Below are 18,069 nucleotides of genomic sequence, written 5' to 3'. Positions count from 1 at the left end.
TTTTACAAAACTATTATGTTTATATATGTCTTCCAGTGCATATGGGGGTTACTGAAGTCATGGAATCAGGGATTAACCAATATCTTATTTAAAATATCTGTTTCAGTCACAAAAGCAAATATAAGATAACCTAAAATCCAAAGGAAATTTCATAGTCTAGAAATTCACAGTACTACATTTTAGGAAAAAAATTTAAAGGGTCTTTAGTTTCTACATCATTAATGAATTCTCTTTCTTGTTTTTCCTCACACAGGCATTTAAAGACTAAACGTCTTGTTTAACAGCGAATTTTATGTATTTAAGCCTAAGGTAATATTAAGGTAACATTTCCTAAAATCTATTGAGTAAAATGTTAACGGTTCCATAGTTGAGATACTGTGGGGCCTGCTATACTTCCTTGGTGGTTAGCAATTCACACAATGTTATCAAGGAAAGAATTTAAAAATAAAAGACAAACAAAAACAAAACCCAAAAAACAAAAACAACACACACACACACACACACACACACAACACAACTTATTATTCACCCCAATATACCCTAGATGTATTTAATCAAAACAACTATTTCTTTGAAAAAGTATTATTAATGTCTTAATTGTTAATACTGTTTCTCAGAACCCAATATAAGAAATTCTGGCCTAGAAAATTGTTACAACATGACATGTCAACAACTCCAAGACAGTTTAGTATAATCTGTATACTAGATAACTAACTAGAGCAAAGTGATAAAAATGAGGTGATTAGAATCAAGAAACTCTCTGTAGCAGACGAATCTTGCCAGTAAAGAAAAATGTAGTAGTGGGAAGGAAAAGATAGGGCAGCGGAAGAATAGAAATAGGGATGATGAACTTGTGCCTAAATTCTGAGAAATAAAAAAAAAAAGAAAATTGCTCACTCTATGAATGTGTGTGTGTGTGTGTGTGTGTGTGTGTGTGTATATCTGAAAAGTATTGTGAAAGATCATTCATTAAGTTGATACTAGTTACTGACGTTGGAGATGAGAAACCAGTCAGAGGGCTCTCCCTAGAGGGTAATGTAACAATAAGCTGTTGCTGCATAAGAAACCACCCTCCAACTCAGTGGTTTAAAACAACAGCCATAAAATTACGTCATGATTCTGTGGGTAGGCACTTGGGCCAGGTACAGCTGAGTGATGCTACTGGTTTAGCTAGACTCGTCATGTGTCTATGGTCAACTTCCGGTCCACTAGACAGCTCTTTGAGTTTTCACCAACTGTATGCTGGGGCAGAGAAGGCTCGTGGGCCACATATCTTCCATCAACCAGGAGACTAGCCTGCTTGTGGTCATGTTGTTCACAGGGTTTCATTAGCAGCAGGAAAGGAAGGTCTCTTGAAGCACAGGCTATGAACTTGCACAACATCATTGCCGCCCGATAGGTCAAAGAAAGCTCAAGGCCGGCCCTGATGTAAAGAATGCAGCAGTAGACTCCACCTCCTGTGGGGGTAAGCTAAAAAGCAGTGTGTTCTTTTCTGAAATCTACCCCAGCAGGTGATGGAAATGCACTGTGAAGACAGCTAGTGGAATGAGAAGGAAGACAGGAAACCAAGTTTGTAGAAGCGGCACAGATAGAAAGAGAAGTAAAGTAATTGAGTAATGTGAGGTCATATAGACCGGCAAGATTTGGTTACAGTGATCCTGTAGATTTCTCTGAAATCCAACCTTTGTAGACTAAGTAATAATGATTAATACTCTTGCCAAGTTTTCTAAAGGTTTCTTTAAATTATATATCATTAAATATTATCTCCCTAAACTATCTGTAGAATCCTTCTATACCAGGTGTACCCCATGTACCTATGCTCAGACAGAGCTGCTCTCATACTTGATAGTGGCAACTTCAGAGTCAGGGGTAAAACTGACATTCATATGTCCAATAGATACAAATATCTTAGTTACAGACCTGGCATCTTACCAAATCTTTACACATAGCTTTTGTTAATATGTGGCAACATGTTCCAGGTGTTTTTAATTTAAAGTTAATAAAATTCTAGAGCTAAAACTGCAGATATTTTCAACAAATCCTGGGAAATGGAGAAAAATGGAGTAGATGGTTATAAATAAGCTTAAGATCTTATGTAATTTCCAGAGGGAGTTTAGAGATACAGACTTGTCCTTTTAAAATACTCATTTTAATACGTAATACATACGTAACAAGAATGAAATAATACATATATAACAAGAACTTTTAATTCTCTGAAATTATATACTGTTCCAAAAATTATATGATGGACAATATCACTCTCATTCCAATTTCCTTGTTCACTATCTTCTCACTAGATGAACCACAATTACTGATGTCTTATGTATTCTTATAGAACTGTATATATATTTATCTTTTTTGTTTCCATATTCATCTTCGTTACCTAAGAGATAACATACTACATCTATTGTTCTACACTGCAATTTTCCCTAATTCACAAGTTAAATCAATCTATAACATCAAGCTTCCTCATTTTTAAAACTGCTGTATTTATCTCCAATTGCATACCAAAAATTAATCAATCCTTTTTGGAAAGACAGTTATACTCTCCAATATTTTGTATTTATAAGCCACGCTAAAATTAATGTTCTTTTAGATGTAGCTTTGTTAAAAATGCCAGTATATTTTGTGAAAAGAATCACAGGACAGGAATTGCTAATGTAAAGAAGAATGTATGCATTTGTCAGTCTGACAAATAATGTCCAATTACTATCGATCGAGACATTTAGCTCTGCACAATTTGAAGATTATTTTGTTACAATTTACAAAATACTTTCCTTTATGATTTTGAGCATTGTCTCATAGTCAACTCAATATTATAAATTTCTCATTTCTTTCTTAACTTTGCAATTTTTTATTCCTTTTTATATTCTATATTATGATTTATGGTTATTATTTTAATTACTTAGTCTACCTGGCATTTATCTTGTGTAAAGTGTAATGTAGAGACCTATTTTTTCAATTCTACTCAGGTGTCCCAATCCATTTATTGACTAATATATATTTTTATTGGTAATTAGAAATAGTATCTTTATTATCCCAATTCATTTTTGATGTTGTTTTCTTTCTTGTTCTTATTTATTGATGCCTCTTCTATTTGTATTAGATATCAAACATTGGTTTTTCCCAGGAGTAAATAGTTAAGTAGAGGAAAAAGTTGTCATAGTTAGGCCAGGTCGATGAGGAATGATCTAGTTAGGGAGTTGCCACTGAAAGGAAGATAGCATGAAGGAAGGCAGTATCTAAGAAAAGCTAGACAAAGAAGGTTACACATATATATATCTACATATCACCTTATACCATGGATATCTATACATACATACATATATAGTGGAGAGAGAAAATGAAAGACATCTTTAAACCATACCTTTATGGGAAGGGAAATACACAGAAGGATTTAGGAATAATACAAAAACCATAAGCTCCCATAGGGATGGAAGACTAGGATGAGATTTATCCTTAGCATTGTGGTCTGCAGTAGGCACAACAAATAGTACCTCCCTTTCCTACTCCAGTTATGAAGCAAAGTTTCTCCCTCCTTACTGATAGAGGCAAAATTAGAAGTCTTGACTGTGGGACTGTTAACAACAAAGAGGGCCTGCTAATCCTGAGCTCCAGAATTCTTTATATTTAACCACTTCATTAAGGTAGTACAAGACTGGAGATGCTTCCCTCAAGAAGAGCTTCTTCTCCCTGGAGTGCAGCAAAACTGCCACTCACTGCAGGCATCTTGCTCCCTAGAGGAACAGAGATAGAGCAGAACAGAGCTGGTCCAGATGTTTCCAAATGGGAACATTGGCTTTGGATAACTCAAATAGGAGCAGAGTGAACAAAAAGGCAGTGAAAGGCAAGAAGGGTGTCAAAACCTTTCATCTAGGAAATCAGAAGGAGGAAAAGGTATTTCCTACAACATTAGATTTCTAGGCCTAATGAATGATGAGAGAAATGATCCCCGAAATAGAACAAGAAGTCATCCATTTCAAGCACACTAACCAACTAAATGCCTGTTCCTATAGGTAAAGGCATAATCAGGTAGATGCTATTAGAAATTGTAAAATGAGCCAAGGTTTTGCTGATATAAAAATGATAAAGCATTTATTAGGATTTTTTAGGAATAAATAGGTAAAAACACAGAATCACTCATTTACTGCCACTGGTCATAAAGAGGAAGAGTGGTCATAATCACTATTGTTATACAATTGTATCCCAAAAGAAATCTATAATGATTATATTCATAACAATTTAGAGATGAAAAATTTGCCCTGATTGCCTGTGGCCAGGTACCCCACCACACACATATACATGCATGTGTTCCTATACACATTTATGCACACATATATGAGTACACACATACACACACAACTGATTTATTTAAAGTAACAGCAAAAACCACGATTACTTTTGCACCAGCCCAATAACTGAGGGAAAATGAGAATGCCCTGCACTCTAGTCAGTTACTAAATAATGTAAGCAGACACACAGAAGCCTTAGCTGGACTTTCCTCGTGCATTTATATTTTTCCTTAGTGTTTGAAATCTGCTTTTCAACTTCAAAACATTTTCTTGTTCATTTAAGGAGAGGCATTACAGAAGTATGATCTTTGAAAAGGTTAAAATTTTACTAACCTAATTAAGTACACCCACAAGGTAATGAGAAACTGTTATCCATAATACTGACAAAGATACGAAATTTCTGAAAGTTTATTAAGCTTCAAATAAGAAACTGATGGCTTGCAATAGTATTAAATGGCTGATTCCAGAAGTTAAAGGAAAAAAAATGATTTTCAAATAATGACATAAGAAGTAAAAAGAGAATTCTCATTTAATTACTCTCATTTGTGCCATCTACTATTTAATTTCACTAAAATATTAATAATGCTGAACTGAAGATCAGTTGGCTTCACTACAATCTTGATAAATTACTTCATTTTATTCTAAACTTTGGAATCCATGTCTTCATTACTTTAAAGTATAAAATTTGTAAAAGCCATATAAAGAAGTTATTTCATAGATAGCTGTTTCAGCACATTACATTTCCATTGCCATAGCATAAATCAATAGATTTGTACTTGTGTAAATTGTAAGACAAATATGTTTTCTGGATGTCTGCTTTAAATATATTTGTGTCCATGGTGTTGGAAATATTAGGTGGAATATGTGAGTTTTTACTTTGTTGCTTATTTCTCTAATACTTCTAAAAGTACACTCTCCAGATTGGCAGAGTTGGCATTACATGGACGTTTATTAAGAGCACAAATTCAAACCATCCCCCAGACCTGCTGAATTAGAAATTCTGGGGGTTAAGACCTGGAAATATACGTTATAACAAGTCCTCCAGGAGAGACTGATGCATGTTAAAGAATGATAACCGTAGTCCTATGTGAATCCATACTGTCCATTTCAAAATTCTCTCTCTGAGTCGCAAAAACTCAGATAAATGCATCTTAGAGATTCATAAGGATATGGCAGTGGAAAATTATAGTGTCACGTTGAATGTCTCTTTAGGTAAATAAATATATTGGTGGGAATTGTGTCAGTTTCTTAATCTGAAGAAGATAGGTTTGGGATTAAATTGTGTAGATATAATACAGGATGCAAGGATGCCTAACACAATTTACTAATTTGGAAGAAGACTCTAATTTCTACTTCATAAGAGCAGGTCATATCTGCTGACACCTAATAAAAATACAACTTGTAAATATTAATCCTTTAATAAAGGCGATTCTTACTCCCCAAAGATGAATTGGTTCTCCAGTACTTTTTGAATAAATATTTGCAGGATTTTCTTGTCTGGGGCCCTTAGGGAAGTGGTAGAAGCAAGGATGGGGTGTCATCAAAAAGCAGCTTTAGAAAGTCAAGAAACAACACATACTGGCAAGGTTGCGGAGAAATAGGAACGCTTTTACCCTGTTGGTGGGAATGTAAATTAGTTCAACCATAGTGGAAGATGGTGTGGCAATTCCTCAAAGATCTAGAATCAGAAATACCACTTGACCCAGCAATCCCATTACTGGATATATACCCAAAGGAATATAAAATGCATGCATGTGTATATTCATTGCAGCACTATTCACAATAGCAAAGACATAGAATCAACCAAAATGCCCATCAATAATAGACTGGATAAAGGAACTGTGGTACATATACATCATGGAATACTAGGTAGCCATAAAAATGAAAGATCATGTCCTTTGCAGGGACATGGATGAAGCTGCAAGCCATTATCCTCAGCAAACTAATGCAGGAACAGAAAACCAAACATAGCATGTTTGGGAGCTGAACATTGAGAACACATGGACACAGGGAGGGGAACACCACACACTGGGGCCTGTGAGGGGAGGGAATGCATTAGGAAAAATAGCTAATGCATGCTGGGCTTAATACCTAGGTGATGGGTTGATAGGTGCAGCGAAACACCTTGGCACATGTTTACCTCTATAACAAACCTGCACATTCTGCACATGTACCCTGGAACTTTAAAAATAAAAATATATATACATATAAAATAAGTGTATATATTATGTTAGCTTTCTTCATTGAATGAAGCTGTGATTAATTCATCCGAAAAATGCAGCTTTTTTTTTTTTTTTTTTTTTTTTTTTTTGAGACGGAGTCTCGCTCTGTCGCCCAGGCTGGAGTGCAGTGGCCGGATCTCAGCTCACTGCAAGCTCCGCCTCCGGGTTTACGCCATTCTCCTGCCTCAGCCTCCCGAGTAGCTGGGACTACAGGCGCCCGCCACCTCGCCCGGCTAGTTTTTTGTATTTTTTAGTAGAGACGGGGTTTCACCATGTTAGCCAGGATGGTCTCGATCTCCTGACCTCGTGATCCGCCCGTCTCGGCCTCCCAAAGTGCTGGGATTACAGGCTTGAGCCACCGCGCCCGGCCAAAAAATGCAGCTTTAAGCTTAGCCCAAAGCCTCTGGTCCTGAAATAAGCACCAAGGTTGTCATGTCCACAAAGATTCCTCCAACTAATAGTGCTTCTTGGAACTTGTCTTAGCCTCCTTTGTAGAAATAATATAATCCATTAAAGATAAGAATAATACATTGAAAATATGACTCCAAATTATCCTTTAATTTTATTTACATAGAAAACATTAATATGTTTCTTGTGTCTATTTATGTGACAAGCTTAAGCAAGTATTTTCTCCCTTCAAATTATTTAGTCATATGTATTTTCTTCCAGTGCTTTTATTTTTTCACTTAAATCTGTAATACAACTGACATTTGATTTGCTATGATTATGAATTAGGAGTCCATCATTTCTTTTAAAGAACTCCACATCCCAAGATAATATAAAGTAAGAAAACTTGTTGGCTATCAAGGGAGAACTTGTGAATACTAAGACTATTTGAAAATTGTAGAAAATTTTGTCATCTAATCTTATTTCCTATGATCTAATAGCATTTTGTCATTGTGTTTTTTCAGGGGACTGACTCAAAATTTACTGGTTAGTATGAGGTACAAGAACAGACAGTTGACTCATTCTGACCTTTTTTTAAGGTAACCAGTTTCTTCTCGGATTTTAAAACTCTTAAAAGTTCTCAACTTTTTAAAAGTTGCACTGAGTTTTTCTTCTGATGAGATCCCAGTGAACTATTTGTTCCAAAGAGAGCTATAATTCTTCTGAATAAATGCAGCTCAAAACATAAAAAAAAACTTTGTTCCCTGGGTCCCTCTCTATTGCTCTTTGCTATAAGTTGACACAAATGTATAGTCTCTTACTAAGACCAATTGCTTATTTTCTTTAGAACATGTTTCCTTTCAGGGGAAACTGAACCTGTCTTTCTCTGAAGCAAAGTTCTGAGGCAAGGAAGCTCTGAGGGAAGAAGTTCTGAGGCAAACACAGCATCTCCATGCCTTCATGGACTTGACACATTCCATTTAGCTTTCCAAGTTGTTTGACCTGATCTTTCCTTATCAGACTTCGGCATTCCTCAGAGTGCTCTTCTGTAATCATAGAATGGTATGTTGAATGCAATGCAGAGACTGTGGCCTGCTGGACTCCAAATAGAATTGCCCAACAGAGACTCAGTTCTAATTCTTACTGTGCCATTCATTAGCTTTCAATTCTTGCTAAAGCCCCTTAATCTTCCAGTATTTCAAGTTTTGCTGCAGCAAGTGATAATAATGCTGATGTGTTCTACCAAGAGGGTATTGGGATTAACTAATTAATGGTCACAAAGAGCCTTTTAAATAGAAAGTGCCAAATGTCTTTCCTGGTATAAAGTAAAATCATTTTGCCTGTCTTTTTATCTGCCTTTTCTTGTCAAACTGTCTTCTATCATCTGCTTTCAGAGTGCTTAGGCCATTTACTTTTCTATTCAGTTCCTTCCAAAAGTCTTTAAACTACAAGCAAAACTACTTTAGTTCCAATTATAAATGGGACCCCACTTTTATAGCTCAATGCCTAGAGGACCTGAGTCATACAGTGCTTCTGATTCACCTTCACGCTAGTGTTTAAAATAAAATCCATATATATAGCACAAGGAGATTTTAAAGGGTCAGATTCAAATTACCAGAAACTTCAGTTAAATAAAAAGCATTTTCCTGGCAAATTAGTTGCCATAAGTCAAACAGGTTATACATTTGATTTTAAGAATATCCACACAAATTCAAAGATGTGTCATAGTCTGCTCAATCTTCTGTAGAGGTGTATCTGTAGACTAGATATTCACATAAAACCAGGGCACTATGAAAAGGGAAAGAAGGTTTGTTTGTCATACAGTTTATAGCTGATCGCTAATCATTAAATCAAAAACTCAGCCTTGTATCAAAACCAGGCTAACTGTGATATACGGTCACCATGTCCATACATTTACTGAATGATAATCATTGGCAACAGCCTGATGATACTGATTGACTCCGGCAAGATTTTAGGTTTCTCTGTTATTGACATAAAGAAAACATAAAAAGGTTTTCTGTCTGAGTTAATTGGTTAATTTAGTTAGAATTCTTTGTTTACTGATCATTCTTTGGCCACATGGACCCTTCATAATTCAGAGAGACCTAGGGTAGTAATTAAATACAGCAATCATCTGTTTTCAAGGCATCAATTTGAGGTCTTCTGTTTTGTAATGATCCTTTCTTATGCACGACAATTTCAAAATCCTGCCCTCCAGGGACATGTGGTGGAAGGGAGTCTGGGCTGGTAAAGCACCTTTCAGAGTCTCAGAATGTCTGTGACCTTGACATGGACTGCATTATCTTACCAAAGAATCACTCACTGCAAAAGGACTTGTAGTAGTACTAGCTAATAGCTGGCGCTGCCTCCCCTCTGGGACACTCTGACTAACAAATCACAGCTCTGAGCTCCACAGCAAAGAAATAGCTGTTTCTCTGATTTTAGTGTGAGTAAAAATCACTAGTTTGTCTAAAATAAGTACTCTTGGGGCCCATCTCAGAGATGCTGATGTAGTTAGCTTGTCAAGGGGCTATCCTGCATTGCTGAAAATACCCTTGGTATTTTCTGAAGCACGTAGCTGTGGACCTCTCTTCTAGGAATAGAATATTTTTTTCCAAATTGTAAACACAAAAGTTTGGACTATAACCTATCCATGGCTCATAAATAAGATTATACCTGTATTTACACTGAAACACTTTGGAAAATGATAACTGCAACTTGATAGGCTAAGTAAATCTAATATTTTTATATAAAATAAGAAAGAGCAAGTAGAACCAACTTTACTTATGAAGAATTTTTAAGTTAAAACATTTAAAATTAGAAGCTTCACTTAAGAACTTTTTCTCCCAAAGCCACACTTCTTAACATGCCTCAGGTTATTCTGAAAAAAAGTGGTTGATGGGCCTCAAACATACCGAGAAACACTATTCCTAAAAGTTAAAGTCGATTGGTTGACTATCACAAAGCTTTATATTTCATAACAATGATTGTGTAGATTTATAAAAGGAATCCTAAACATTTAGAATATTTTTAATCCAATAAACTATAAGCAAACTAATTACAACTTATATCTTGGAATGTTTTACAATTTAATGGGGAAAATGGACCAAATGCAAAAAACAAGTGTAATTATGCAAATGACATTTTATTTCCCTGATTATTTAAAAAGTGTTTGCTATACACTATGGGATATTACTCTGCTTTAAAAATAAACTCCTGTAATTTTCAACAACATGAATGAACCTAGAGAACCTTGCTAAGTAAAATAAGCCAGAAATAAAATAACAATTACTGCATAATCTCACTTATATATGAAATCTACAAAAGTCAAACTTACAGAAGCAAAGAGTAGAATGAAAAGAGAGAGTCACGGGGAGTTACTGGTCACTGTTACACAATTCAGTTATGCAAGATGAATGAGTTCTGCAGATTAAATGTACAGCATGGTGACTACTTACCATAGTAGATACCATATTGTACACTTGAAATTTGTTAAGTAGATCTTAAATGTTCTCAACACACATTCATAGAAATTGTAGAAATTGTTACTATGTGAGGTGATGAGTGTGTTAATTAGGTTGAGTGAGGTAAACATTTCACAATGTAGATGTACATGAAAACATCACGTTGTACACTTTAAACATATGCATTTTTTTTTTCAATCATACCTCAAGAAAGCTGGAGAATAAAGAGGAAGTATTTGAGAGCCATATGCATCTCTGCACATATTCAATCTTCCCCATTAGACTGTAAAACATTTCAAGATATATTGCTATTATACTGGCTAACAGTAATAGCCAACAGTTATATGTTGGGCCTTTGCTAAGCGGCATACATATAAAATCATTTAGTAAGAGTTTGTTTTTATTAATTAGTTCTACAACTATTGATTTGACTTCTATGAAATGGGACATATTATTCAAGGTGCTTGTAATGATGACGAACAAAGTAGACCGCAATATAGACCTAACTTGAAACCTTAGTATTGACTTTTACAAGACAACTTATTAAGAGTTATAAATTGATCAAATTAGATGTGTTAATATTGATTTGAAAGAAGCATGCCTTAACTTAATTCCTCATTCATAGGTTTCTTTTTTTTCTTTTCTTTTTTCTTTTTTTTGAGACAGTTTCATTCTTTCACCCAGGCTGGAGTGCAGATGTGCAATCTTGACTCACTGCAACCTTCACCTCCCAGGTTCAAGTGATTCTCCTGCCTCAGCCTCCTGAGTAGCTGGAATTACAGGTGCCCACCACCATGCCCAGCTATTTTTTGTATTTTTAGTAGAGATGGGGTTTCACCACGTTGTCCAGCCTGGTCTCGAACTCCTGACCTCATGTGATCTGCCCACTTCAGCCTCCCAAAGTGCTGGGATTACAGGTGTGAGCCACCACGCCCATCTGGTTCACTTTTCTAATTTAATCCTCATAAAATATGGTTAAAGCAAGAGGAGATGAATAAGTGAGACATTTTGACAAGGATGAGGAATAAAGATCTTAAGAAAAAAGTGTTTTAAAGGAGAAGAGAGAACACCAAACTCCCTCTGTGTTCAGTTATCAGAATCCTCCAAAAGCACAGTATGAAAGCCATTACAAATTATTGCAATAAGCCATCAATAAAAGTATATTTTAGGATACTGAAACAACAATATATGAAAATAGCTGCAAAGATGAATAGATATTATCTCTAACTTTCACAATCCCTGAGCTAAATTTTACTTAAAGTTAAACAATCATAGTTATAGAAAAGCTTCATAATAGAACCTTAATTCAAATCAAAGAGCTGGTTATTTATAGTTATGAACTATCATAACTTAGTAACTAAACTAAGCCCCACTTATTTAATGTACGTTATGAAGATAAAGTAATACTGATTTTATATGATTCTTTTGAGTATTAAAAGGTGTAATATATTTAAAGTATTTAGCATTGTGTGAGGCACATAGTACACAAGAAATATTAGCTAGTGTTTTACTCAAGTCAAATCATTCAGTTTATTATTTCTTCATTCTATTTTCTGTAATATGAGTGCAATATTGTCTTGTATAATATAGGTGTTGTGATGGTTTCATGGATATTTAGACCTTATAAGATGTCTGTTATCTTTAGACTGTAACTACAAAGGTTGTATAACAAAGGCTTTTTTTTATAATATAAGCAAAGGACTACAGAACTCGTTTCATAAAAATCACACTTATAATTGTGCGGGTTACCTTGCTCATTTCTTTTATACTGATCTAGGGTTGCCTATTAAGCATTCTCTTCCTCAGATTCTGTACTTTACTGAAATACAATTGAGAAGTCTTCAATTGTAGAGGAGAAGAGAGCTGATGAATTGTTAAACCATTCCCCTTGTGGGAATAATGTCTTTGACTAAATACAATCACAAAGTTCAGAGAACAAGCGGGAAACCTTAGGCTGAGTTCCATTACGCAGATCTGCTTATGTCCCCGCCCCTCAATCCCCACCTATCCCACCCACTTGATCCTGTATTTTGTTCTTTATTATCTTGCTCTTTTATTACATATCATTAATATAAAAACTTTCAAAAATTCTTTGGAGAACTCAAGGGAAATGTTAAGCATTTAGGGTAGATGAGATCAGACTTTTCAAAGGCACAAATTTTGGTGAGGGGGAAACAGATGTTAGGACAAATGTTAAAGCCATATCTGTCCTCTGAGGCTACTCCCAAATGACCCTCTTCTTACCTCAGCTCACCAAAGCCACCCGTCCCACTTTCTGGGTGGCTCCCGAGGGCCATTTTACCGACCAGGAGCAAGCTGAGTGTCTCCCTCCTCTGCAGTGCAGCCTGTAGGAACTACAGCCAGGGACTATGCGGGCATCTTACCCTTGGCTTTTCCATCATGAAAATGCTTGATTCCGTTCATTGTTTGGCCACATGCATACTGAAACAATAACATTTATTTTTCTATTTCCTACAAAAATCTCTAAAGGAAGGACTTATATTTAGTCACCCTCTATTTAGGTAAAAGTACTTGCTAATGTGATGAATGCTTCATCATTTGGTATCTTTAATAGAATTGCCAGAAAACAGACCACAATGCCTGCAATTTTATCTTCAGTGATTGATTTGGAGAGGAAAAGTATTGATTCTGTTATCAGACAGGCTGAGGAGTAATGGGAGTAGTTCATGAGTGGCTTCACTTGCTTTTTCCTTTTGTGAGCACATAAAACTCAAAATTCCGTATTTTCTACTTTCCTCCAGTAATAAGACAGTCATAGTCGAGTAGTAACCAGTTCTTAGAGTGAAAAATATAGACTGCAAAAAAGATTATGTTTTTTTGATAGCTGATGTTCTCACTATATTTAAATTCACACAACTGCACCAGGGATAAAATGCGTGTGTGTGTGTATGTGTGTGTGTAAATGACTATATATATTATCTATAAGTAGGGGCTGCTCTTGTTTGATTCAGCACAGAGTGATTTTTCTGAAGGATATTTTAAAAAGAAGATTGTATATGTGAAGAAACAGTGTGACCATTATGCTCAGGTAAGCTTTTCAAACATGTATGAATGGTATACATTCCCTTGTTTTGTTCTATTTTAAATCCAAGGTATACCTTTCAAAGAAAGAAGTTGGCATGATATTTTGAAATAGTAGCCAATATTGATAAGTTGAAAATGGCATTCTCATAAATAAATGATTAAGGTGTATTCTGTACACCATTAGGGAAAGTGATTTGAAAGTAAACTCAAAAGCATTAAAAATATGCATAATTTGTGATCTACTAACTACATTTCTAAGAACTCATGCTAATAAAATAATCAAGCATGTCAACAATTATTTTTGAGCAATGATGCTTGTTATTAATAATGTTAGAATATAAGAAATTTCTGAAGTATCCAAAGATTAGAAAATTAGTCAATAAATTAATCATAATTATAACATTATGGTACCACTAAAATCATATTTGTTTTAGAAAGAAAACAAAGAAAAAATATGCTTTATGGGTGTATGTATTTCCAAAAGATATCAAGAAAAAATGCCTAGGAGATAATGCCACTTAAGAAAAAAGGTTTCAAAACTATAAATCAAACATTATACTTCAGAAATTATATATAATTCTGAAATATAAACTTCTGAAATCATTTCATATATATAAAATATATGAAAATAATAGAACACAGCAAACTCTTGATGTTCTATTCAATTACCCCTACATGGTAGCATTATTAGAGGCTTTAATTCCTCACAGATTTTTCTGTATTGTTTACAATTAGTCTGTATAATTGCTGGAATCTGGGGAAAATTTCATTTTTAAAATATCAAATTATTTCCCATCTGTTCCACTGTTCACCATACACTAATTCATACTGCTATTATTGCTATCTCTCAAATACATCTTCCCTAAACTACACAAACTTAAGCTTCCCAAATGTTTCCATTACATGTTTTACATTACCCTCAAATAATAAAGTCAAACTGCTGCAAAATATAAAACATTTACAAAGATTCACTCAGTGAAAAAGGTGCTTCATTCATATTGCCAGGAATAGACACAATTATTAGAGAATGTGATTTAAAAAACTGAGAATCTTAAGGCGTGTGAACCTTATTAAACAAGATGTTATCAATGTTAGTATTCGAGGAGTCATGAAAAGTTAGTGAGATCTCATTATTGTTCTGTCAGCTGTCAGCTGGAAAGATTCACAAGAATCTTCTAATGTTGTGGTCTCTATTTTGTCTTAACAAGAGCAATTCATTATTCATTTGATGAGATTTGAGTAAGATTTTACAAATTATACTTACTCTTTTCCAATGTTGTGTGGAAGGGCAACAAATCAACCTAATTTCAAAACATGCTTTTGTGCAAAGCATTAAGCTTAGTGCTCCAAATATATTTTCATTCCAGGTAATTTTCATTATCATTATATATTATAATCGTGTAGAAGTGATCATGACATATTGGCATGCTGTTATCACTTTCAAAATCTAATAAATATTTCAGTGATTTTTCTCAAAACTTAAGTGTCAGACATAGCATTATCTTAAACTGAGTCCTGATGGCATTTTAAGTAAGTAGTGAATATGGGCAGAGAGGAAAAAGGGCATCAGGAAAAGGCCAAGAATACGGCAATATCTAAGGCAAAAGAGAAAAATTATTGAAGAGAGTTCTGCTATAGGAAAAACTGGTTCTTGTCACACGACAAGGAACGATTAGGTTTGCAGACACTTTGAAAGGTGAGAAGGACAGGGTTGATTGGGTGAAAAAAGGAAAAAAAGAGAAACAGGGACTCTCAGCAAAGTGAGAGTCCTGCTTAGCTGGCTTTTTGCCTCACAGATTGAATCCCTGGTTACCACCCGGGAACAGGAGAGGCCAGGCTCCCCCCACTGAAAATAGCATGAGCTTCCATGGCTCCACCCCTATGCACAGGCCTCCCCGTGCACAGGCCGGTTGGATGTTCTCTAGGGACCTTCCCCCTTTATACTTGCGTCAGTTCCAGGTTGCAGAAACACAGTGAAAGGACAGTGGAGGAAAGAAGGGTGAAAAAAACACCAGCAGTGGGGTGGGAACTAGGAAGGTGTAGTATACCAGGCTTAGGAGTTTGGACTTCATCCAGAGAGCTGTGGAAAAGCCATCAAAGAGAGCAGCAGAGTCACATGATTCAGAAATGCGTTATTTATTTATTTATTTTGAGACAGAGTCTCGCTTGCTCTATTGCCCAGGCTGGAGTGCAGTGGCACGATCTGGACTCACTACAACGTTTGCCTTCCAGGTTCAAGCAATTCTCTTGCCTCAGTCTCCCAAGTAACTGGGATTACAAGCATGCACCACCATACCAGCTAATTTTTGTGTTTTTAGTAGAGATGGGGTTGCACCATGTTGGCCAGACTGATCTCGAACTCCTGATCTCAAGTGATCCACCCGCCTCAGTCTTTCAAAGTGCTGGGATTACAGGCATGAGCCAACGCGCCTGGTCAGAAATGTTTTCTAGAATGATTACCTAGGCTTCCAGGTGGAAATGATTGAACGATCATTTTAAGGAAACAAATGTTTATTGATCATCTACTCAGTACTATGCATGTGATTGATACTGGGGATGAACTAGAAAAGGAGTGGGGCTGGGAATGGAGATGAAAAATGATAAACAAACAAATATAAATGTGGTCAGTGTTGCCAGAGAGAATGCCTTAAGCTAATCTGGAATACCTAACCAAGACTGGGAAGTGAGAGAAGGCGCTGAAGGAAATGACTCTGAACTGAGACCTTAGCTAGCTTTGCAGGGTCAGAGCAGAGGCTTGCGAAGACACATCAGGATGAGGGAGAGCACAAGATAGGAGAGAGCTTAGCAGGGTCAAGGAATTTAACAAAGTTAAATACACTGTAGTTTAGTGTAGAGAGCCTGGAGGAGACAAGGCATGGTGATGGATAAGGAGGGTGAAGCTTAAACATGCAGAGTGCTGCAAGTCAAGAACTATGATCTTTATTCTAAGAGCAATGGAAAGCCTTTAACTCCAAAAACAGGGCAGTGACAAAATCTGATCTGCATTTTTGAATGGTCATTCTTAGAAGCACTGTAAAAAACACATTGGTGAGTCAAGGGAGGCTAGTTAGGCAGCTGGTAAATCATTTCAAACGTAAGTTAGAAGGAATAATTTCTAAAATCTGAAAGCAGAGTAGGGTGACTATAGTTAATCACAAAGTATTGTATGCTTCAACATAGTTAGAAGTGAGGACTAGAAATGTTCCCAACACATAGAAATAGTAAACACTGCAAGTGTTGGATACCCTAAATTCCTTTGCTTAATCATGACACATTCTATGCATGTAACAGGGTATCACATGTACCCCATAAATATGTTCAAATATTATGTATCAATCATTATAATTACCTGGTTTTATATATAATATATATCTAAAATATATATTATATATATATATCTGGTTACATGTATTATATGTAATAACAGATATATAAGTAATAACATACTACTGTTATATATGTAATAACAGATATATATATCTGGTTACATATATAATTATATATACTATATTATATGTAGTATAGTTATATATAGTGTAATTATATATATTTAAATATATGTGTGTATATATTTAAAATTAGGTAACAGTGTTTTGAATCGTACGTGCAGTAATAGAAATAGAAAGAAGAGGACTAAGGCACTTTCATCCAGCACCCCCTCACCTAATGACTAAGACTCCATGCAGGAAGCCAAGCCTGTTCTTTATGAAATATAAACCTTATAGTCCCCTCTGGTGAGGCTGAGAGGCAGAGGCTTAATTCTTTGATGGTGACTCTACCATTTGTTTTCAAGATGGCCAATAAGCCAGATACCATGATGCCTTTTTAAATAATTCATTTAATAATATCTACTTCACCCCATTGTTACAAGGTTTCAATGTGATAAATTATTTGAAAGTGCTTTGGAATAGATGATCATTTTATGATACCCATTAAATGATGAAATATAAAAACCCTAAACAGATATCCACTCATCAATATTTATTCATCCTTTTCTATGTGGTTGGCATTGTGGGGGATGGGAAAGACAGAAGAAATGTATAAACATAGTGTGTTGTGATTTAAAGAGGTGCTTCAGTGGAAATAAAATTAAGGAAACAATGAAAATAATAAGGTGGACTCAGACCTTAGGCTCCTGATTCTCTGTTTTAAGTTTGTGAAAACTGTGCTGAGCTAACCTTGTAAGACACTTCATCTTTTCTTGATTTGTTATTTATAAGTGTTGATTGCCCTAGGGAGAGAATTATCGTCTTGTGAGTGAACTTGGGAAGTTTCTGGTGGAGATTTTCCCAGCAGTTGGAACCCATATGATGACTGCATCTGCCCAGTGTCATAGCCAGATCCTCATTGTTTATGTTTCATTATAATCGAATTAGGTAAACAGAACCTTAAAGGTTTACAGATAACAGAGATTCCAAGCTTTTAATTTCTATTTTCCTTCCTGTAATGGAAGAATCTGCTCATAGGATAACACACCCAAATAGATTATATTCTTGGTCAAATCATTTTAATCTCATCTAAACTGCCTCTGGTTCCTTTCATATTTCTGCCACAGTCTTCCTGATCTAGACCAGGTTGTTAATGATCACTTTCACTCACCCTTTATGAAAACACCACTTGTATTATCATTTATTCTATTGCTACCCTTAGATCTATGTT

The sequence above is a fragment of the Trachypithecus francoisi genome, unplaced genomic scaffold (genome assembly GCF_009764315.1).
Source record: "Trachypithecus francoisi isolate TF-2019V2 unplaced genomic scaffold, Tfra_2.0 Lachesis_group18, whole genome shotgun sequence".
In the NCBI taxonomy this organism is placed as follows: Eukaryota; Metazoa; Chordata; class Mammalia; order Primates; family Cercopithecidae; genus Trachypithecus; species Trachypithecus francoisi.
Note: the sequence above shows the minus strand (reverse complement) of the source record.